This window comes from Piliocolobus tephrosceles, chromosome 7 (assembly GCF_002776525.5).
Source record: "Piliocolobus tephrosceles isolate RC106 chromosome 7, ASM277652v3, whole genome shotgun sequence".
Taxonomy (NCBI): domain Eukaryota; kingdom Metazoa; phylum Chordata; class Mammalia; order Primates; family Cercopithecidae; genus Piliocolobus; species Piliocolobus tephrosceles.
In genome coordinates, this window is record NC_045440.1 from 124,842,852 (window position 1) to 124,866,602 (window position 23,751).

A 23,751-nucleotide genomic window follows, 5' to 3' on the forward strand; every position below is an offset into this window, starting at 1 on the left:
CCGGGAGGCGGAGCTTGCAGTGAGCTGAGATCCGGCCACTGCACTTCAGCCCGGGCGACAGAGCGAGACTCCGTCTCAATAAAAAAAAAAAAAAAAAAAAACAAATAGTAAGGCTGGACACAGTGGCTCATACCTATAATCCCAGCACTTTGGGAGGCCAAGGCAGGTGGATCACTTGAGGCCAGGAGATCGAGATCAGCCTGGCCAACACGGCAAAACTCCGTCTCTACTAAAGATACAAAAATTAGCTGAACGTGGTGGTGGGCGCCTGTTGTCCCAGCTAAGGCAGAGGATTGCTTTTACCGGAGAGGCGGAGGTTGCATTGAGCAGAGATCATGCCACTGCATTCCAACCTTGGTGACAGAGCAAGATATATAATCATAAATTTTTTTTAAAATACATGTTTATTTTAAAGTAGATAAGGCACTTTGCCTAAATGAGTTCACCAATTTCAGTCATTTGGATACCATCTTCCCGATATTTGTTCTTTTTGGATATATGAACTATAATTTCTTTAACATTCTTTCCATATCTGTATATGGAAAGATATATCATAAAAGAAATATTGTATAACACCTGTGAGTGAAAACATATCAATTGCCACAAAGAAAAGTGACTTTAAAAATAATCGCAATGCAAGCAGTGTTATAGAGTTCTGGCTAAATGCTGTCACCTGCCCAGGTTCTGAATTTGAAATCTGCTCCCTCTGGGTTAAAGAAGAGAGTTGAGCAACAATGCCAGGGAATTGTGAAAGACTCCTGTCACCAAACTGAGGCTTCTGCCTGATTTGATGAGAGATTTGAAATAAATTGAAAAGGGAATCATTGTCTCACAATGTAATTCACAACTATTTTTGTTTTCAGTTTGTTCTGTTTTTGTGTTTTTCTGTTTGCATTTTTCTATCTTCCTGTAGTAACTGAACATATTTCCTCAGATTTCATTTTAATTCATCTACATTGTTTTTGAGTGTATCTTTTACACTCAAAATAGTGCAATTTTTAAGTGGTTGGTCTATGTATTCCATTATATATATAATACATATATATGTGAATTTATCACAGTCTACTTGTGTCATCATTTTACTAATTCCTATGAAATTATACCTTTATTTACCTTTAATTCCCCAATTTATAAAATAATTTCCTTAAATATTTCCTTTGCATACATTTAGAACCACAGCAGAGAGCTTTATAATTTTTGCTTCAATCGGCCTAATTTAGAAATCATACTTCAGAAAATTCAAGAGGAGAAGAAAAATCTATTATAGTTACATATAGTTTAACTAACAGTGTTCTTTCTCCCTTTGAATGTTTCTTCTCTTTTGCTTTCTTTTGGTTTAGATTCTGTCCTTTAGTCATTCTTCTTAGGCAAGTCTGCTGGTGACAAATTGTCTTACTCTCCTTTGTCTGAGAATGTGTCGATTTCCCACTTCATTTCTGAAAGGAGATATTCAGAAGGTGTAGGATTTCTCAGTACTTGAAGAACATTGTGCCATGGCTTTGTCACCTCCATGCTTTCTGATGAGAATTCTGCTCTACTGTCATTCAAATTCTATTTTCCCTATAGGAAAGTTGTCATTTTTCTCTGACTTGCTTCCAAGATTTTCTTGTCTTTAGTTCCCAGAGGTTTAATTACAATGTGTCTAGGCATGGATTTCTCAGGGTTTATTCTATTTGGCATTTGCTTCTTGAGTCTGTTGGTTTATGTCTTGGCAAAGTTGGGAAGTTTCTTTTAGTACTTCTTAAATAATGCCCTCTTTCTCCTTTTTTTCTGAAACTCCAGGGATGCCAGTTTTATCATTTGCTGTAGTCCCAGAGACCCTTGAGACTCCGTGTTCATTTTCTTTTCAGTCTATTTTCTGTCTTGTTGTTCAGATTAGGTAATGTCTAATGTTCTTTCCTCCAGTTTACTGATTCTTTTCCTCTGTCTCCTATATTCTTTTGTCGAACACATCCACTGATACTTTACAGACAATTCCTGACTCGGATTTTTTTATTAAATGGTGCCAAAATGATGCACATTTAGTATGTTCCTCCACTTACTAAGGGGCTAAGTTCTGATAAACCATTCCCAAGTTGACTTATGATAGGTTTATTGGTATGTGACCCTATCATAAATTGAGGACATTTGAAATTTATTATATATGTCAATTTTAGTATCAAATTTAATATTACTTCGGTTCTTCTTTATCTAATCTGTTTCTTTGCTGAGGATTTCACTTTCTGTGTCAGGCATATTTATCATTGTTCATTGAAGCATTTTTATGATAGCTGCTTTAACATCCCTGTCAGATAGTTCTGTCATCTGTGTGATCTCTATTTTCGCCTCTGTTAATTGTCTTTTTTCACTTAGTTTCAGATCTTCCTGGTTCTCAGTATGCCCCATGATTTCGTATTAGAATCTGAAAATGTCTGTATTATAAGACTCTGGATTTCATTTGAAGCTTTGATTTTACCTGGCATTTTCTGATACCACCCTGGCTGCAGAAGAGGAGTGGCACATGGTTACTTCCAATGGAGATAGAAATCCATGTTCCTCACTCAGCCTCACACATGAGAAGGAGGACTCCTCATGACTGCTGGTCGGAGGTGAGGATTCCTGATTCCCATCTGGACCCCACTGACACCACTATGGTAGTGGCCTCATGACCACTGGGTAATAGTGGAAATCTTGACTCTTTACTGGGCCTCATGTGACACCACCTCAGTGGCTAAGCAGCAAGGTGCCTCATGACTATGATGTGGGAGTGGAAGTCCAGGTTCCCCCAGAGTCTCCACTGACAGTCCCTACCCAGCCTCTCTGACGCCACACTGGTGGAGCTGCTGGGAACCTCACTACAGCCTCACAAAGGTGGAAGTTTACATTTCCCACTTGGCCTTTGCTGATGTGAGTGCAGGAAGTTTCCAGAGGGGTGTTCAATCTTTTGGCTTCCTTGGGCCACACTGGAAGAAGAAGAATCGTCTTGGGTCATTTATAAAATACACTAACACGACAGCTGAGGAGCTAAATAAAATCACCCCAAAAATCTCATCATGTTTTAAGAAAGTTTACGCATTTGCGTTGGGCCACATTCAAAGCTATCCTGGGGCACATGCCACCCACAGGTCACAAGTTGGCCAAGCTTACTATATTCTATAGTAAAAGTAATCTTACCTATTTAAGGGCGAAGTGCCCATTTAGAAAAAGATTCATTAAAAGGAAAGTAATTCCAAATGACATACTACTTTAAAAGACATCATGAGTGAGAGTAAATAATATTAAAGAATTTAGGCAATACACTCACAGCTGATGTGTGAACTAATGGTGCTTTAAATAATTTGGGATTATAAGTTGGAATGGGGCTGTACTAGGAGGCAGAACTGAATAACTTCTATCATTTCCTTGGCCAACTGAATCAGAAAAACAAATTGGAGATAATTCTGCTTGACCACCTGTAGCAATCATAAGCTGATATGCTGTAAAAACACAATCTCAGTGGCTCAAAACAGTGAAGGCTTATTTCTCACTTGCTTATGTTCCGCTGTATGTCTTTCTGGAAGACTCTCCAAGGGAGATATCTTTCATAAGGTGGCTCAGCTTTGTATTTCCATTTCAACACTAGCTACCACCACATGTCATCGAGCTAAGAGAACGCTATCGATTAATCATTAAATACTTGCTGCCCAGGAGTAGGACATGTCATATTTACTTAAATGTCATTGACTAAAAGGAGGTGCATGACCTGACTCAAGAGGCATGAAATTGTAATTCCTTTCTGTGGCTAAAAGGAATAGAACCATACATATTGGTGAGCATCATCAATATCTACCACACTAACCTTCCTTGCTGGACCATTGTAAAGGGTAAAAATGAATAATGTATTTAATTCCCTCTGCCTTGTTACTGAAACAGGATTTATTCCGGTATATACAGGTATATGACTAGAGAAGACAAATCATCTTTTGTTCCCGGAGGTGAATCTCAATTAGTCTTGCAATAATGGTAATTAATTCCTCCGGCTAATGAGTAGTGAGGGACTTCTGCTGTACGTTTCTAGAAAATATTCATCTCCTTTAATGAGGAACTTAGAGACAAGATATATCCTCTTTTCCCCTCCATCCTTTCTGACCTGGTTATAGGAAGACATGAAGGTGGAAGTTGCAGGATTCACCTTGTGATTACAGGAGAGGAGCTAAAGGACAAAGTCCATCATGCTCAGAGAGGTAGAGCAAAGAGCTGTTAAAAACCTGAGTCCTTGGTGGTGGTGTTGAACCACTGACCCTGTATATTGGCTATGTTGCTACATGAGAACACAAATTTTCTTAGATGTTTGAGTCTCTTGTAGGTGAGCCTTCTCTTATTTTGGACAGAGTTTGGGGAACATCTTGTGAATTACTCTAAATATATAAAAAGAGTTATTATATAAGCCATTGAATATATTTGCCTAGTATGAAAAGGTTTTTGAAATGACATCTGAAAGTATATTATTTTCTCAATTTTGCCTCCAATAATAAAAAGAAAATGGCAGCATAGCCCCATGTCCCCATCTTTAGGGCTGTGATAATTTCCTGTCCCAAAGCTGAACAGTTTCATGGAACTAGATGGTTCTTAGTAAAGGAAAGTTCATGGATGCTTCTGCTTTTATGAACTGTGTGAATCTAGAGAAGTTCTGTTACAGAGGCCAGCTGTTGACTGATTAGCAAGTGGTAACATCACTGTGTTAAGAAAAGGGTGGGTTGTTTTATGACGATCCCCAAGGCCTGAATCTTCTGGCACCACTAACTGCTAGTGCTCCTCCCTCAAACATTAGCTTTAGCCTTTGGAAGGTTAATACTCCCAGTGGGTGAGCATTGACGTACAGACGAAATAGTGTGTGAAGTCAGTAATGCACTTTTAATCATTTTGGAATTTAGCTTCAAAGTTGAAGCCTCAATTAGAGAGATTAAAGGTAACTTAAACATGACTTAAGTCATCCTTCCCTACTCTCTTCTAGTATAAGCAGAGCCATTATCATGTCAGGCTCTTTGAAATTCCACTGAGAGAAGTGTTAATCAATTCAGTTATTTATTGATCATTTATTAGGTAGAATTATGGGCCTTTTAAACAAGATAAAGTTAATGAGACTTGGTCCTGGTCTTCAGGGAGGTCACAGACAGCTCGTCAAGGAATGTAGAAAGTAAGGACAAATAATGCAAGAGAAATGACAAGGGTTTCACAAGTGAAGTAAGGAAGGAAGGAAGAGGTTGAAATCTAAGAGTGATGTGCTTGAAGGAATTACAAATGTTTGTGCAGAAAGTGACCTTGAGATGAGTCATGAAGAAATGGCTGGATTTAAACCTAAGAAGCCATAATCTTGGAGAAATTTATCATGGCAATGTAATTTAGAATGAGGGATTTGTGTTTGAACCAACATGGGTTTGCAAACTTTGCTCTCTAGGAAACAAGTTAATCACATTGAGTCTGTTTCTTCACTTTAAAATGGGTATGATAGGCCAGGTGCGGTGGCTCACACCTGTAATCCCAGCACTTTGGGAGGCTGAGAAGGGCAGATCACGAGGTCAGGAGATTGAGACCATCCTGGCTAACATGGTGAAACCCCGTCTCTACTAAAAATACAAAAAAATTAGCCAGGCATGGTGGCAGATGCCTGTAGTCCCAGCTACTTAGGAGGCTGAGGCAGGAGAATGGTGTGAACCCGGGAGGCAGAGCTTGCAGTGAGCCAAGATCGCGCCACTGCACTCCAGCCTGGGTGACACAGCGAGACTCCATCTCAAAAAAAAAAAAATGGTATGATAATACTCACCTTATAAACTTAATTAAAAAGTTAAATTCCATGTGTCATGTAAAGGTACTAGTGTCTGACCTACCCTTTATTTTAAAAATAGTAACTATTATCATTATTTGCATCTAGCTTCCCTGAAAATGTGACATTGAGATGAACTCTTAAAGAATTATAGCAGATGAAAATGTGGGTAAAATATATTATAGATGACTGAACAATAAAACTGAAGACCTTTTGGTTGGGTACACAGAAGAAAAAGGTAAAATACGGGTGCGACTCTAAGAATGGGGTCTGGGAATACCAAAGTTGCAATCAAGGTGCCATAATGTAGTTTAGTGAGCTGGTTGTATCAGCATCATAGAACTATACCACAGACAATGATTTTAAAAAAAAGTGTCAACCTAAACAGTGTAACAGTGAGATACAAGAGAAAAGCTATATAGCTGCTCAGCATCACTAGAGAAACCTTATTTTGATTTAATTTTCTAAGTATCTCCAATATAGAAGAGAATTCAGAGCTTTATGAACATAAACATTTTTGGGTCTGTTCCCAGAGATACTTGTGAACATTATAGTTGTATGTTAGGTGCTATGCTGCAAATGCATGACACACATGCTGAGACCTCCTTCTTCACCCACCAACTCTAGCTCCATCCCAATACACACAGACAGCATCACTACATACTCTTAGTGGATTTTGCATGGCACATATGCTAAGACCTCCTTCTTCACCCACTGACTCTAGCTCCACCCAAGGACACACAGACAGCATCACTACCTACTCCTAGTGGGTTTTGAATGACACACATACTGAGACCTCCTTCTTCACCCACTGACTCTAGCTCTACCCAAGTACACACAGACAGCATCACTAAGTACTCCTAGTGAGTTTTGCATGAAACACATTCTGAGACCTTCTTCTTAACCTACCTACACTAGCTCCACCCAAGTACACATAGACAGCATTACTACATACTCCTAGTGGGTTACATCTCACTGTAGACTTGAATCTCATTGTAGACTTGTATCTTTCCATACATAGCATGCTAAGTGACCTGCAGCACTTGAGTTGGAGATGAAACTAGTTGCATACCTGTTTTAGTCTCTTGTTAATTTGTTGGATCTTGAATGTAAGAAGAAATGGCAACATTAAAATTTTTGAGCTGTGGAACTGAAGATTGGGCAGAAAGATGTGACAGAAGAAGGCAGGAGGGATGAGGCAGAGAGAGAAGTTAGAGAGACCCGAAGCTTAATCTAATTTGCTGTTGCTGACTTTGAAGATGGTGGTAAGGGGCCATGAGTCAAAGAGTGTGTGTAGCCCCTAAAAGAAGAGAATGGCCCCCAGCTGACAATTATCGAGATCATTGGAACATATATAACCACATGTATTCTGCCAACACAGTGAATTAATTTGGAAGTGGACTTACCTACAGAGTTTCCAGAAAGGATCACAGCCCTGCTGATAACTTGAAATCAGCCTTGTGAGACTCTAGGGAAAGAACCAGCTAACCCATACTGTACCCAAATTCTGACCTCCAAAACCTGAAATAATAAATTTGCATTCTTTTAAACTTATGAGTTTGTGGTTATTTGTTACAGCCACAAAAGAAAACTAACCTACAATTTAATAACTCCCTAGGAAATTTGTCTTGACAAGTGAGTACCATGAGAAAATACCCTGTCTCACTATCTTCAAACCACCACAAGCAACAGAGTACTCACTGAACACGCAGACAGGCAGAAAGCTTGAGTTTCCTCCAGTACAAAGTAAGGATTAATATACATGGAAATTAGGTTTCTGAACTCAAGGGGCACAGAAGGCCTCTCCGTACCCGAAGCATAATAGCATGTGAATACAGCTGCGATTTCCTGGTCTAAACTCCCCAGTGTCAGTTCTGAAGGAATGTAAAGAAGGAATCAAAGGAAATAGAAAATCTAATTAGCAAGATTAATCATGATAACCCACAGCTAGTTTTCTGCTCTGTATAGTCATAGATAATAAGGACACAATGCATAAAACTACAGCTATATTCCCACATTCATGAGAATTATTACATAACAGGTGTTTCCCAGCCAGGGGATACAAGAGTGTAGAGGGTGGGGTGGGGCGAAAAGAGCTAGGAATAATAATATTATGGCTTCTTTCTATTGGCTAGATGGCTAGATTGCAAGAACTCCAGCTGGCTTCCTCTTCTTGCCACTCACCCACAGTTCTAGTACTTTCTGCTTCTGTCAGATGACTGAGGGATAGAGACCAATATATTTCACTTTCACTTTGATGCTAGCATTAAACGAGTGATATGCACATATTGTCTGCCTTATACAATGCTGCTATTCCTTGTCCTCCTCCTCTGCCCCTTCCTAACCTCCTCCCTCATATCCCTCCTTCTTCTTCCCCCTCAATCCCTCTTTTTCCTCTGTGTTGGAGCTATTATCTTATTAGCATATGCAGAAAGCTCTGCCTTACTTTTTAACAGCCATCTAAAGAGCATTATTTACCTAGCTGTACCCTAGTTTTTTAAATAAATCCCGTATTAATGGACATTTAAGTTGTTTTTTGCTATGATATTATTTTAGGAAATATATTTTATATATTGTGTGTGTTTGTGTGTGTGTGTATACATATGTATATACATATAATGTCTCTAACCAGTGTTTCCATTTCCGTTCTCTCTATTCCCTTTATATTATACACTTATGTAATCACATGTCTTTTTTCTTTTTTTTTTTTTTGGAGACAGCATCTTTTTCTGTCGCCCAGGCTAGAGTGCAGTGGCACCATCATGGCTCACTGCAGCTTCAACCTCCCAGGCTCAAGCAGTTCTCCCACCTCAGCCTCCTGAGTAGCTGGGACGACAGGCACATGCCACCATGCCCAGCTAATTTTTATTTTTAGTTATTTCTTTTTCAAAATGGGGTCTCACTACATTGCCTAGGTTTGTCTCAAACTCTCTCAAACTCCTGGGCTCAAGAAATCCTCCCTCCTGGGTCTCTTAAAGTGCTGGGATTACAGGTGTGAACCACCATGCCCACCCTGTTTATTTCTTAACTCATATATTGATGCTCTGCTTTCTCCACCAAACTGTAATCTCCTTAAAGGCAGGAACCTTATTTTTCTTTCATTGCTATATTCCTGGAAACCCAAATAGTGTCTGGAATATAGGATATATTAAGTTAGTTTTTTGAATAAATGAATCAATGAAGAAAGACATTCTTATATATAATTTAGAGTATACCTGTGTGATAAAGTCCTATAAGCGGGGATGGAATTTAAAACATTTCCTGGTATTGCCATGTGTCCCTTAAGAGAGGCTGTGCCAATGTATAGTGTACTGTGAATGCTGGAGAAGGCTTGTTTTCGGTCATCTTTTTTAACCCTTATGTGACACTGAGGCAGGAGAATAGGGTCTGTGGGCAAGGAACATAAGGCCAGTTCACGCTGACTTACTAGAACTAAATCAAATGGAAACACTTCAGTTATGACAGGAAATACCCTTTCCATTTATATAGGGTGTACACCGAGTAAATGACTTGGTAACTTTACTTCATCCTTTTGTTTACATAGGGCATACACCAAGTAACCAATGGAAACCTCTAGAGGGTATTTAGACCCCAGGAATTTCTTTAACAGGGCTCTTGAGCCCCTATGCTGGGGTCTGCTCCCACCCTATGGAGTGTAGTTTCATTTTCAATAAATCTCCGCTTTTGTTGCTTCCTTCTTTCCTTGCTTTGTTTGTGCATTTTGTCCAGTTCTTTGTTCAAGATGCCAAGAACCTGGACACCTTCAACCGGTAACATACTTTGGTGAGCCTTCAACCTGTAACAACACTTTTTGATCTTTGCCAATCCTACAGGCAGTTTTATGCTAAACACTATAGGGTCAAAAGCTTTTTCCCACCCACTAACCAAGTCCTTTACCTCTAGCACTTCAAATCCCTATTCACAACTTCCCTCACCTCACAAATCTCCTTGGCCTCCCCGCAGGACTATGGTGCTCATTCTGGTAACCCAGTAGCCTGCTAGATGACAGACTCAGGGATGGTGGCCACACGGGCCTGGAAGCAGGCTCTAGCCTTTGGGGCAGGGAACCCCAGGGTCCCTCATTCCCACAGCATGATCTAAAATGTTGAATGTGTGTGTGTGTCACCTGGGTGAGCACATCGCCTGGAGGTAGCCAAAAACAGGGATCCTACTTATCCAAGTCTAATTTCAATACTACTAATATTGGAAAGTGTTTTAGGTTCTTTCCTTAAAGCTGAGGTGAACATTTTTCATGTATGTCTTTCTTTTGAAATAAATCACTGAGCACCAAGCCTAGTTCCATCACAGCTCCTAACAAGAAACAAAATAGCAGTGTTTACAGACATTGAAAACACTGGAGAAAATGAAGGAAATGTCTTCTTTAATATGAACATTACTATACTTTTTAAAGCCAGTAAGTTCAGAAAAAATCCAAATGATTTAGTGTGCTGCTACTTTGTAGGTAATGGGACCTCTTACCCCAAGGGTACAGTTTGATAATACAAAATGCTGTATATTCCTCTCAACTGAGGGACTATATTCCCAAACGTATTGTTGCAAAACAAATTGCTGTAAAAAATTACATAATTTTAAGATAAAGCAATAATTAGTAAATAGAAACATAATTGCAACTATCAAAGAAAGCCCTTATATAGTTCATGTTTGTCAAAATAAAAAGGATACATGTTCAACACATTACCTAATAAAATTGTCAATGACATTTTGCCCATCTTAAATTAGGAATGTTGGACAATATAAATTTTATTTTCATATATTATGCTTTACTTTGAAGAAAATTTTCTATTTCCTTCTCCTACAGTTTTAATGAGATGGTTGTAAATTTGGTACATTTTGTAGGGGAAAAAAATCATTCTAAGTAAGACAGTACTTCTCAAACTATTTGTGGAAAAGGTCACTTTTTTCCACAAATCCATCCTTAATCAATATTTTTATAAAACAAAAGAACAAATCACTAGAAATGTAAAATATAAAAGGTACAAAATGACAAAGAAAAAAGACATACAAATTATGTCAATAGGTTTTATAATCAGAAGAAATGAACAATTATATATATATATATACATATATACATATATATATATATTTTTTTTTTCTTTTCACAAGAGCACAAATCCACTTTTATTTATGGACTTCTCACTAGTTTAAATCCTTGAGGGGTACAGCATCACTTGGATTCTGTGTCCAATAGCCTAAGCAGGAAGACTGCTTCGGAATATGGCACAAACCATGCCACAGTTTCCCTGGGCCCTAGTTACCTTTCCCCAGATTACTCTGGTTTTGTTTGGATTGCCGCCAGCAGTCACTGTGTTGTTCTTTGCTTTGTATGCATAAGTACATCTCTTGTCCAAATAGAATTTTGTTTCATCTCAGGCATAAACACCTTCAATTTTAAGAAGAGCTTTGTGTGCCCTTTGGTTCTGGAGACCCCACTTACAGACAGCAAAAACGGCATTAGACCACAGGCTTCCAGACAATATTCCCTTTTAGAAGTCCCGTTCCCAGCAGGCCTCCACAGGATCCAAGATGGCAGAAAGAGAAAGACGAGCTATAATTTTCCTAAAGCTTGTTCTTGATGTCTGTTCTTCTCCAGCAGACAGATAACAAACCTTCAGAAATCAGTTCTGATCCACAGAGCATAGACATCCTCCAGAGCTGGATTCCTTGTCCATATGTTCCATTCCTTTTAGACTTTCTATGAAGTTTTGACTGTCACCTTTGGGACCCTGTTCAAATTCTTTCTTTATTCATCCTAGAAATTGAAACTAACTTGTGATAGATAAAGCTTTGGATGACTTTGATTTAATCTAATAGCTGCAATTTAATTGGTAAATGCTTTTCCCGATTTTGACTCTCTGCTGACCAGCACATGTCGCAGCCCTATCAGGCTCCCTCCATTCATCCCCAGTTCATCACCCCAGACAGACCCTCAATGGCATTTCTAGGACTCAGGAATATTTGTACTTAATTTCCTTTATTTTTCCCAAAGCTGAAATGTAAAACCATTACCCCCACTCTTCTATTCTCTTTCCCTCTGTTTTTATCTCTCCGATATTTTATTTCCATTTTTTCTAATGTTCTACAAGAAAAGCAACATAAAAATTACTACCTAGTGAACACAGAAACTGTCCCAGTTGAAGATGTAAACGGATGAAAACCTCTATAAACTAGAATCTTAGGGAAGAACTTATGGTTAACAAAATTAATTATCTAAAAATTAACTTTAGATATGAAACATTTTCACTAAAATTTCTGGAAGATAGATCTTTAATGGACTATAACAAAAATCCCATGTCTGAAGAACTTTCCTAAAGCTTTAGTGTTTTAATCGGGTAACTAGGCATGTCTGCACTAGTTAAACGGATCTTAGGTGTGACATGATTTATCAATCATGTTTTTATAGATAGGTATAAGTTAGCATTTAAGCTCTTTACAACTACACAGCCAGCAGTGAGTTCTCCCTTGGAGATATCCAGTAGAAAGCGCTATTGAAGGATCAAAGCCTCCCTGCTTTGAGGCTAGTTTGGGCGATGACAATCTGTGTGAACTTTATCACACCACTTGGTTTGGAGCTTCTGACTTGCCATTTGTTAAGTAAAGAAGACAGTAAAACCTTTCGGGTAGGAGTGCAGATCAAATGAAGCGGTATGGTTGAGATTTAAAAGCAAAATCACCTCCCTGCAATGAAACCCTCACTAGTGACTAATGATTTCATGAGAATTTAATCTGAGCTTTTCCTTGAGCATATGCTGTCTGCCAGGCTTTGTTCTAAGTGCTTTACAAGCATAAACTCCTGTGATTTTCAGAATGACGTGATGAGGCAGGTACTGTATTCATTCTCATTTTGCATTTGAGCAAACCGAAGAACACTGAATGCCAACGTGGATTAAATCATTGACTCAGGCCGGGCGCGGTGGCTTAAGCCTGTAATCCCAGCACTTTGGGAGGCCGAGACGGGCGGATCACGTGGGCAGGAGATCGAGACCATCCTGCTAACATGGTGAAACCCCGTCTCTACTAAAAAAAAATACAAAAAAACTAGCCGGGCGAGGTGGCGGGCGCCTGTAGTCCCAGCTACTTGGGAGGCTGAGGCAGGAGAATGGCATAAACCCAGGAGGCGGAGCTGGCAGGGAGCGGAGCCCCGCCCCCCGCCCGCCAGCCGGGGAGAAAGCGCGAGCCCCCATCCAAAAAAAAAAAAAAAAAAAAAAAAAAAAATCATTGACTCAGGGACACATGGCAAGGGAATCAGAGTGCTGGGATTTGAATTAAAGGAAGTTCATAGTTAATATTTTTAACACTATGCTATGCCTAGCCCTGGAGGTTCATTCAGTCTAATTAATACAGGCACCCAGGGCCGGGGGTGGTGGCTCACACCTGTAATCCCAACACTTTGGGAGGCCAAGGCAGGCAGATCACTTGAGGTCAGCAGTTTGAAACCAGGCTGACAAACATGGTGAAACCCCATCTCTACCAAAAATACAAAAATTAGCTGGGCGTGGCAGTGCATGCCTGTAATCCCAGCTACTCTGGAGGCTGAGGTGGGAGAATCACTTGAACCGGGAGGTGGAGTTTGCAGTGACCGAGATTGCACCACTGCACTCCAGCCTAAGTGATAGAGTGAGACCCTGTGTCAAAAAATAAAAATAAGTAAATAAATAATTTAAAAATACAGGCACTCAGATGTCATTGTCAATTTTTGTTGGCAAGTCTTAGAACATTTACCTCTTGAATATTTTAAAAACCTAACCCTTGCTCTGAACTTAGTCCCATTGTTTTCATTCAGGCCACTAGCTCCTACATTATAAACAATTATTCAGTAATCAGTCACTATCAGACATGTGTGAGATGTTAGAGGGCATCATGGTGAAGAAGTCACATTCACTACCACTGTTTATTATTTTATTATTATGTTGTTTATTATTTCCATAAGGAAGACAACATTGAATGCATATGTACAGAATGAGAAAATAATTATTTGACAGTGACAAGTGCTATGAAGGCAAAGGCCACTATCATCTTGTGCCTAGACTTCTGTAACAACCTCTTCATTGATCTGCCTGCTTCTAGTATTGCTCCATTTCAATCCTTTGAGCACAAAATGCAGTCTGATCCATCCAAAAGCAAATTTGACCGTTTGATGATCTTGCTTAAAGTCTCCCATGCCCCTTTGCCATCACTCATAGGGGTCAATCTAAGCTACTGGTAACTGGCTTCTACTTTTCTGTTCAGTTACTTCCCATATTCTTTGCTTCTGGATTTTATGCTACATTAATTAGAATTCCCTGTAGGCACTACTCTCATATGCATACAACATGTTCCTACTTCTGTGCCTTTGTGCAGGTTGCCCTCTCTACATGAACCCCTTTCCACCCTTCATCTCCCGTCTGATGTTTACCTTTCAAGAATCACTGCTTCTAAGAGGACGACCCCAACACAAGTTAAGAAGGACTAAAAGCAAATGGCATTGGAGTTTTCATTCCTTGATCAAGTATTGTGTCTTTGTGTTAATTTCATCATTGCATAGAGGTGCGAAGGGCAATACCTAGAATGCAATTGGCACTCAGCATGTGTTTCCAGAAATGAACCAGAGAAGTTAGCAGATTCCATCATCTCTCCCAGGTCGGTCGTCCCTATCCCATTTCTCTCCCACTTGCCTACTGAAGGAGGATATTTATAGCTATGTCTTAGTAAATATAATCAATATTTTTTCCAAGTATCATTCTCCAGTAAACGCTGACTCTTGCTTCACCCCAGATTAGGCACCTCAAGCCCACAGGTTTGGGAAAATTCTTGGTCTTATAATACTTATTATCCACACATTTGGAGATACAGAAAACAATTTTTTACTTTCAGCAGGCATAGTGGTAAATGGAAAAAGCATTGAAATGATTCTGCAACAATATTGCCTTCTATTTTTTTGTCAGAGATAGGTTGGAGGAGTTGAACACATAATGCAGCATGAAACAATTTTATTATATTTTGTTATATTCTAGAATCAGGTTTTGCATACATTCTGGGTGTTTAATAAGCAGATTCTTTTCACTTCCTCTGAATAAACAGGACATAGTCTCTTGTATGTTAAGAAAGGCCCAGGAACACTATCCAGTAAAGACCACAGCCGAAATACAGTTTCTACTGATACATGTGATATAAATTACAGGTGGGAAAATGAGTTGAAATTAAATATTTGTAAACAAAGTAAAACTCCCCAATTCATTTGTCAATTTTGTTTCCTTTATGATTACATTCCTAAGTGGAAAGGATTTTTTTGGAGTTAATTTAGATTTCCAAGGATATTTCCCAAAATTGCCACAAGATTCATTACTCAGTATGCAAGAAAAATTAATGTACTAAGTTTTTCCTTGCATGAGAGCAGTTTTAATATTTAAAGATTATGGCGAAGAAATATCATTGTGCTTTTCTACCATATTCTGTGGAAACAGAAATTGAGAGCATTTTCTGCAAGTTTTAGAAATGTCTTATTGGAAAAGTTAATAAGACCGAAAAATCAACACAATTCTGTAGTATTCTTGAGGCTAAAATTGTGAGCCATGTGTTTCCTTTTTAAGACAGAAACAACTCCACGTTAGAAGTACACTCAGCAAAGAATCATTCCCTGAGAAATATGTTGCCTCCATCCTTCTGTTCTCTGCAATAAAATGTAGCACAGGCAAATAAGAGTTTATTTACTGCTGCATAAAACTTTGGAGGAGCAGGCAAGGAGAGGAAGCCTGCTTTCGATTTCTACCATCTGGAAATATTAGAACTCAAAGCTAAGATATTTCCAGTTTTCTTGTAGGGTAAGAAGTAATGGTCTTCTTCATTCTCCAGCTCTGCAGACCAGAATAGATGTCATAGGAATGATGACTATCATAGGTAAATTTCTCCACGTAAGTACATCGTCCCTCAAAAGCTTGAGAAAACTATTAATTTGACTTTTTTGAATGTGCAACCCCCACACGTTTTAAATTAGAGAAGTTATGTGCAAAGTCATCATTATTCTGTTTAGTAATCCCTTGTAAACATAGAACTTAACTCTTGAAAATAAATAAAATTATTCTTTTCTAAAGAACATCTGAATAAGAAGATTAGCCCTGAGTTTCAGAATCAGCCCTCTGAAGTATTGCTTGACATTTTGCAAGTCACTTAACCCCTCTGGAGCTTCTGTTTCTCTTTCTGTAAAATAATACTGACCACCCACAAAATTTAGCGACCCGAAGGCAACCCTAAACTCCAGAAGTGTGCCAGTGCTTAGCATGAAAGTGTCATATAACTTCCAAGGTGGCAGTGTAGTCTGATGTGGAAAGGGTTCAATTATCCCGCAGGAAACCAAGGTTTTTTGTTCTCAATTTGGAGACTAAGTGACTTCTGAGAGGCCATCCACTCTTAGAGCTTTGTTCATTCTTAGGGCAGTGTCCAACCTAAATCACCACTGAATTTCAAACTCTTCTTTGTCTTGCTGACGGTTTTGTTTTGTTTTTCTCCTATACTCTTAACATCTCCTTCCGTCAACTTCCTTGTCCTAACTGCTATGGTTTGGATGTGTCCCACGAAGTTTGTGTGTTAGAAACTAAACCCCCAATGCAACAGGGTGAACTGTTAAACAGGTGATTAGTGCATGAGGGCTGTGCACTCATGAATGGATAAATGACATTATGGTGGAAGTTTGTTATAAAAATGAATTCAGCTCCTGCACTCTTTTTTGCCATTGTGATGCTGTGTCTGGAATTGGTAGGTTCTTGGTCTCTCTGACTTCCAGAATGAAGCTGCGGACCCTCGTGGTGAATGTTGCAGTTCTTAAAGATGGTGTATCTGGAGTTTCTTCCTTCAGACGTTCAGATGTGTCTGGAGCTGCTTCTTTCTGGTGGCTTCGTGTGTCTGGTGACAGGAATGAAGCTGCAGACCTTCCCCATGAATGTGACAGCTCTTAAAGGTGGCGCGTCTGGAGTTGTTCATTCTTCCCCAGGGGTTCGTGGACTCCCTAGCTTCAAGAGCAAAGCTGCAGACCTTCATGGTGAGCGTTACAGCTTATAAAGGCATTGTGGACCCAAAGATTGAGCAGCAGCAAGATTTACTGCAAACAGCACAACAACAAAGCTTCCACACTGGGGAGGGGAACCAGAGCACGTTGCCGCTGTTAGATAGGGCAGCCTGCTTTTATTCCCTTATCTGACCCCGCCCACATCCTGCTGATTGGTCCATTTTACAGAGAGCAGATCGGTCTATTTTACAGAGAGCTGATTGGTCCATTTTACAGAGAACTGATTGGTCTGTTTTGACAGAGTGCTGATTGGTGCATTTACAGTCCTTGAGCTAGACACAGAGTGCTAGACAGAAAAGTTCTGGAAGTCCCCACTAGGTTAGCTAGATACAGAGTACCAATTGGTGTATTTACAAACCTTGAGCTAGAGGTAGAGTACTGACTGGTGTATTTACAAACCCTGAGCTAGACACAGAGTGCTGACTGTTGTATATATAATCCCTAAGCTAGGGGTAAGTTCTCCAAGTCCCCACTAGACTCAGGAGCCCAGCTGGCTTCCCCTAGTGGATCCTGCACCAGGGCTACAGGCGGAACTGCCAGCCAGTCCCCAGCGGCACCTGCACTGCTCAGCCCTTGCGTGGTAGATGGGACCCGGTGCCATGGAGCAGGAGGCAGTGCCCATCCGGGAGGCTTGGGCGTGCAGGAGTACACCATGGAGTAGGGACTTGGACATGGCTGGCTGCAAGTCCTGAGCCCTTCCCGACGGGGAGGAGGCTGAGGCCCTGTGAGCATTCCAGCTTGGTGCATGCTTGCCGGCAGTGCTGGGGGACCCGTTGCAACCTCTGCAGCTAATGGCCCGGGTGCTAAGCCCCTCACTGCCCTGGGCCTGCGGTGCTGGCCGGCTGCTCAGTGTGCGGGCCACTGAGCCCACCCACACCCGCGCCTGCCGTTACTCGTGCTGGCCCCTGAGGGCCCGCGTAGCCCAGGTTCCCAACCAGGCCTCTCCCTCCACACCTCCCTGTAAGCAGAGGGAGGAGGCTCTGGGCTTGGCCAGTCCAGAGAGGGGCTCCCACAGTGCAGGGGGGGCTGAAGAGCTCCTCAAGTGCTACCAGAATGGACGCCCAGGCCGAGGAGGTGCCGAGAGCGAGGGCTGCTAGCACATTGTCACCTCTCAATGCCTTCCACCATGTTATGACATAGCAAGAAAGCTCTCACCAGATGCAGCCCCTTTATCTTCAGCTTCCCAGCCTCCAGAATTATGTGACAAATCGAATTTTATTGTTTATAAATTATCAAGTTTGTGTTATTTTGTTATAGCAGCACAAACCAAAGACACTAACGTATTTAATATTTTTTCACTAAGAAAATATAAAAATTGTCAGCCGGGCGCACTGGCTCATGCCTGCAATCCCAGCACTTTGGGAGGCTGAGGCAGGTGGATCACAAGGTCAGAAGATCGAGACCATCCTGGCTAACACGGTGAAACCCCATCTCTACTAAAAATACAAAAAAAAAATTAGCCTGGCGTGGTGGCAGCGCCTGTAGTCCCAGCTACTTGGGAGGCTGAGGCAGGAGAATGGCATGAATCTGGGAGGCAGAGCTTGCAGTGAGCCGAGATCGCGCCACTGCACTCCAGCCTGGGTGACAGAGCGAGACTCTGTCTCAAAACAAAAAGAAAAAAAAAAATAAAAGAAAATATAATTGTTGTGAGATCCTTGTGTTCTTCTTCAAAAAAGTCACTCAGAAAGACAAACATAAATAATAATAAGTACTTGGTAAATTCCCAAGATAAAGTTGTTTTGCAGTTCCCAAGCAATAGACCAAAGCTAAGTCAAGTTTTAAAATTTCTCCCTTTTACTGTTCCTCAACCTATTTTGACCCTAGATGAAAGGCATACATTTAATTATCCATGCTATTTTAATCATAAATTAAACCAAAATTTTCATTGAGAATTGAGAAATGAGTCATACTCAAGAGAAAATGGACAGTTTATTCAAGGAAATTTAAAGATAAATAGCAACAATAAAGTTCAGATAAGATGATCATATAAACGACATATCACTACAATTAATTCAAAGAAGTAATTTCCATTTATTTATTGTCTTTAATTGTGATTAGAGGAAATATTACTTAACAGGACTTTTTTACAGTGCTTAACAATTCTATTGTTATTCAGTAATCTGAAATTTTTGTGATATTTGCTAGTTAGAAACATGATCTTTAAAAAAAAAACTTTTGCAGTTATCTTCCTAATCCAAAAAAAAAAAAAGGGAATGCAGACTTCATGGTAATAGATATAGTACACCTTCAAGATGTTTCTGCTAGGTGCATCTCTTTTGCTTCTTGGTATGTTGATTACACTCAGTCCTGGACACCATTGGTAGACTCCCAAAAGTTGAATGAAGTATGGAATAGGCACTTGTTATATAGCTTCAGGTCTGTGTCACAGTGCTTGAATGACAAGCAGCAAAAAGTGACCAGCAGCTCATTGGCAAGAGATTTAAAGAGGCTGTGTTCACTGGGATCCAGTGAGTTTTTCTGGGGTTGGATCAATTGGATCGTATTTTTCTATTAAGAAAGGAAAAAATATATAAGGAAGACAGTGAAACTCTAGGATGTTTTTAGTTGATATCAAGAAGTATACATTTAAAAATAAAATAGATGTATTTGACATTAAAAAAGAAACAAACAAAATAAAAGAGAGTCTGTTACAGGACACAGAAGTAAAAAGGTCGTCTGCAAAGAATCACAGTGCATAATTCAGGCCTATGTAAATTAAATACTTTGTTATGGAGAATTTGCTGTGTTACTCTGTTTTGCTGATTAACTCCAAAGTATGAATATGCACAAACCAGAAATACAAACTGGTCACAAAGATGATAGCAGCTATAAAAATAAGTGGCAAAAACGTAGCTAAAAAACCAGAATGGCTCTAGCATAGTGCTAGAGGAAAAGAATTTTTAAAGAATGAGATATCTACATCCTTTAGATAAGAAACAGACTAGAAAAGTTACAAAATATCCCAAACAACCTGAGGAATAAGAGACTTCAAAATACTGTAGAAGAAGAGGATATGGGAAGAAGGACAACTGTCTAGTGAGATCTTTCAGATGGAGTCCAGATGAGAAGACCTAAGGTGCCTCAGCTGACAGACAGCATTAACTACCAGACATATGAATAAAGCCACCTTGCACCTTTCAGCCCAGTCCATAGAGCTGCCATCTGACAATAACTACCCTAGTGATTCGAAGTAGGACCAGGAGAACCACCCTTCAACTCACAAAGTTGTGAGAAAAAATAAATTATTCTTTAAAGAATAGATCTCTTTGCAGTCTGTGTACCCCAAACAAATGGGAGGCAAAAAATTATTTGAACCCTGTTATCCTGTGCATAATAAAAGCAATGTTTGCTTTATTTTATTTTACATCTGTAGTTAGTACTTTTGGCAAAATATCCATAAATTCCAAATATGATAATTTTCACTAAAGTCATTAATTTTTCATTCCTCCAGCACACAAAGTGGATTATCAAGGAGTATACTATGTTTCTTTTACAACAGTTGCTTCAGCTTTGAAAATTCCACTGATTCCAGTTCTGTAAGAAATTTTGAAACCAGGGCATTAAGGAATGCGTTTTTCCGTGAATCCTAGAGAAAGTTCTGAACTTCCTAATAAAACAATCTCCATATTGTTAAAAGATCTAATGATATGAAATGATAAACAAATGCTTTCATCAAAAATGCTGAGGCTGATTAGGTTATATTATAACATAGGACATTGATTAATGACCATTTATCCATACTTCCTTAGATGTATACAAATCAAGTGTATTCCAGGTGTATTCCATACCTAAGTAGCGGTTCTTTGCTCTTCATTTAAATTGTTGAGTTCTTTAAGTCAGCTTGAAGAGTCATTATTTTCTTTTTGAAATTGAAATTATGGTTCTCATATTACACAAGACTTTTGCTATGACAACATAATAGTTACAGAAAGAAAAAAATCCAATCTTAAACTACCATAAGATGCTTAACCTATAATTGCAGAACCTTCATAGTTATAACACGCAACAACTGAAATGATGGTGGAGGAAGGGAGAATTTTTAAGACCAAGGCTGAAAGAGTATGGAAGACTGGATCCAGAAGACAAAAATAAAGATTTTTCACAGAATTGCCATTTATTATCAGTTATTTATACCGGTTCAATGTAAAATGTACCATTGTATAGCATATTCTACCTCTTCTTCTACACTTTTTTTTCATTTTTAATGTCTTTTTTATGCATCTTTTTTTATGTCTTTCATTTTTAATGCATCTTTTCCAGCAGCCCTGCCTGTATACACAACAGAATTTCTTTGTGTGTTAGTAGCTATAATGCTGTCTTTGCACAAGCAGGTCTTAAAACAAACAAAACAACCCCTATTCATTATTTTTTTCAAAATTACTCTGGACAAACCCTACCCTAACCGTTGCAACAAACAAGTCCAATTCATAAAAGAATAAAATCACTCAGGTGATCAACATTGGCAAGCCTTGAATGCTGAACTATTTTTTTTTTCTAATATTGGACTGACTACGCAGTTTGGCACCAGTGAACAGGACTCATAGTGCTGACTTCCCTTTAACAGTGTTGGCTATAAACTCTCCTCTAGCTGTTACTGCCATCGAGGATTTGTCTGCATATTTGAGAAGGAGAGCCAGGAAAAACAGTTGTGTTTGCCCAAGAACATAAGTCTATCGAATAGTGAAATAAACTGGGGATATCTAAGTGAGCTTTGGGTTTTGCACTCAGCTTAATAGTGATCCTTCCCTTGATCTTCTCAATGCATTTTCTTAAAGGTATTGAAAACTGAAGTTCTGTGAAGAAAGGTTTCTGCAAACAAGGCCAAGAACACTAAAACCTCAAACCCATGTAAATGGGATCTGCTGTTTGCTCTGAATCTGTTTCTCACTAGTAGCCAGTCAGCTACTTGCACTCCCCCACGTACGCCAGTATGTCCTTAGAATAATAATCATGTCTCAAGAGAGTTAAATCAGTGGCCCGAAATCATATAGCTAGAGATTGGACTAACAGACTGAGGATGAGAATCTATCCCAACACCCAAGCCTACTCCTGTCTGTCATGTTGTTTCTCTATGTACAAAACCACATTCTGAGTTTTTCAGCAAGTTAAAAGATGTGTAAGCTAGATGACAGTCCTGAAGGGGTTTCATTCTCATTCAGGAGACAAGATGTAAACACATATTGATTAAATAACAATGAAATATTGAAATAGTCTAAAATGTTACAAAGCAGCAGAAGTGTCTTTAAACATCAAAATTTCAAAGAAAATTCTGACTGTGGAAAATACTTAATGTATGTTCTGGAAGTGAAAATTCAAATAGGTTAATTCCTAACTGATATTTCACTTAGAGAGAACAGAGAGAAGAGAGAGTTTGGGACTGGACTAAGGAAAGCCTTGATCCATCACTTCAGGTCTGAAATTTCTGATGGGTGCATCCTGCTGACTTGGGAAATGCTTACTTTGGAATCGTCTGTGCATATTCTCGATTGCCTGTCTTACAGTCAAGGATTTTTCCCCGCTTTTTTTTTTTTTTAGATGGAGTCTAGCTCTGTCACCCAGGCTGGAGTGCAGTGGCACGATCTCAGCTCACGGCAACCTCCCCCTCCCAGGTTCAAGCGATCCTTCTGCCTCAGCCTCCTGAGTAGCTGGGACTACAGGCATGTGCGACCACGCCCACCTAATTTTCATATTTTTAGTAGAGTCGGGGTTTCACAATGTTGGCAGGATGGTCCCTATCTCTTGACCTCGTGATCCGCCCACCTCGGCCTCCCAAAGTGCTGGGATTACAGGCATGCACCACTGTGCCCAGCCGACTTCCCTGCATCTTTTATTTTGTTTTTTTTTTTTTTTTGAGACGGAGTCTTGCTCTGCCACCCAGGCTGGAGTGTGGTGGCGCGATCTCAGCTCACTGCAAGCTCCACCTCCCGGGTTCACGCCATTCTCCTGCCTCAGCCTCCCAAGTTGCTGGGACTACAGGCGTCCGCCACCACGCCCGGCTAATTTTTTGTATTTTTAGTAGAGACGGGGTTTCACCGTGTTAGCCAGGATGGTCTCCATCTCCTGACCTCATGATCCGCCCGTCTCTGCCTCCTAAAGTGCTGGGATTACAGGCGTGAGCCACAGCGCCCGGCCTTCCCTGCATCTTAAGATGATAGTTGTTAGCTGAATAAATAGAGATTAAATGTTAAAAGACTAGGAAGCCATGTACTCACTGATAAAAAACATTCATAGGGAGGATGAGTACCTTTGAAAAAGAGGTGGTAAAATGTTGAGGTTAAAGAGACCCTCCTGAGGCCCCTGGGTTATATTCAGAAGCCTATTTTGTGCATAATATCACCCTTTATACCAGTACCTATTGGTTTCTGAAGTTTTAAGAACACATGACAACTGACATAACATTTTAATGTGGGGTTTATTAAACTAACACAGAAATAGTCATTTTCTTTTTGGTAGCCAATCCTTGAGTTCAGAAGCTTTAATTTACAAACAGGGCTGCTGGACCATACAGTCATCCCTTCTTATGATGAGGTCTGTTTGTGATAAATTATTTAACCCATATATTTATTTCTTTACCCTTTTACACAATTCTAAGAATTGCAGATATGGTTTAAGTAAGTCAGTTGTTGCTCTGAAGTCCTCAAACTACCTTTTAAAATGTGTAAAATAAAAACAAAATTAAGTATTTGGATGGCGAACAGACATAGGAAGAAAAAGCCTCTTTGTATCCATATTATCTGAAAATGTTGGCATTTTCTTTTGGTTAAAAGCATGCACGGTAGTGTACCTTTCTAATCAGCAAAGGTTAGAAAATAAAAATCATTACTTATTTTAGAGCTATAAAATAACAATTGTCAGCCAGGCACAGTGGCTTACACCTGTAACCCCAGCATTTTGGGAGGCCAAGGCGGGC

General features: G+C 39.7%; 1 pseudogene; it reads right to left on the reverse strand.

Moving 5' to 3' along the window:
- Positions 1-10,944: 10,944 nt before the first annotated feature.
- On the reverse strand, positions 10,945-17,588 carry LOC111549622 (annotated as a pseudogene).
- Between the last annotated feature and the right edge of the window lie 6,163 nt (positions 17,589-23,751).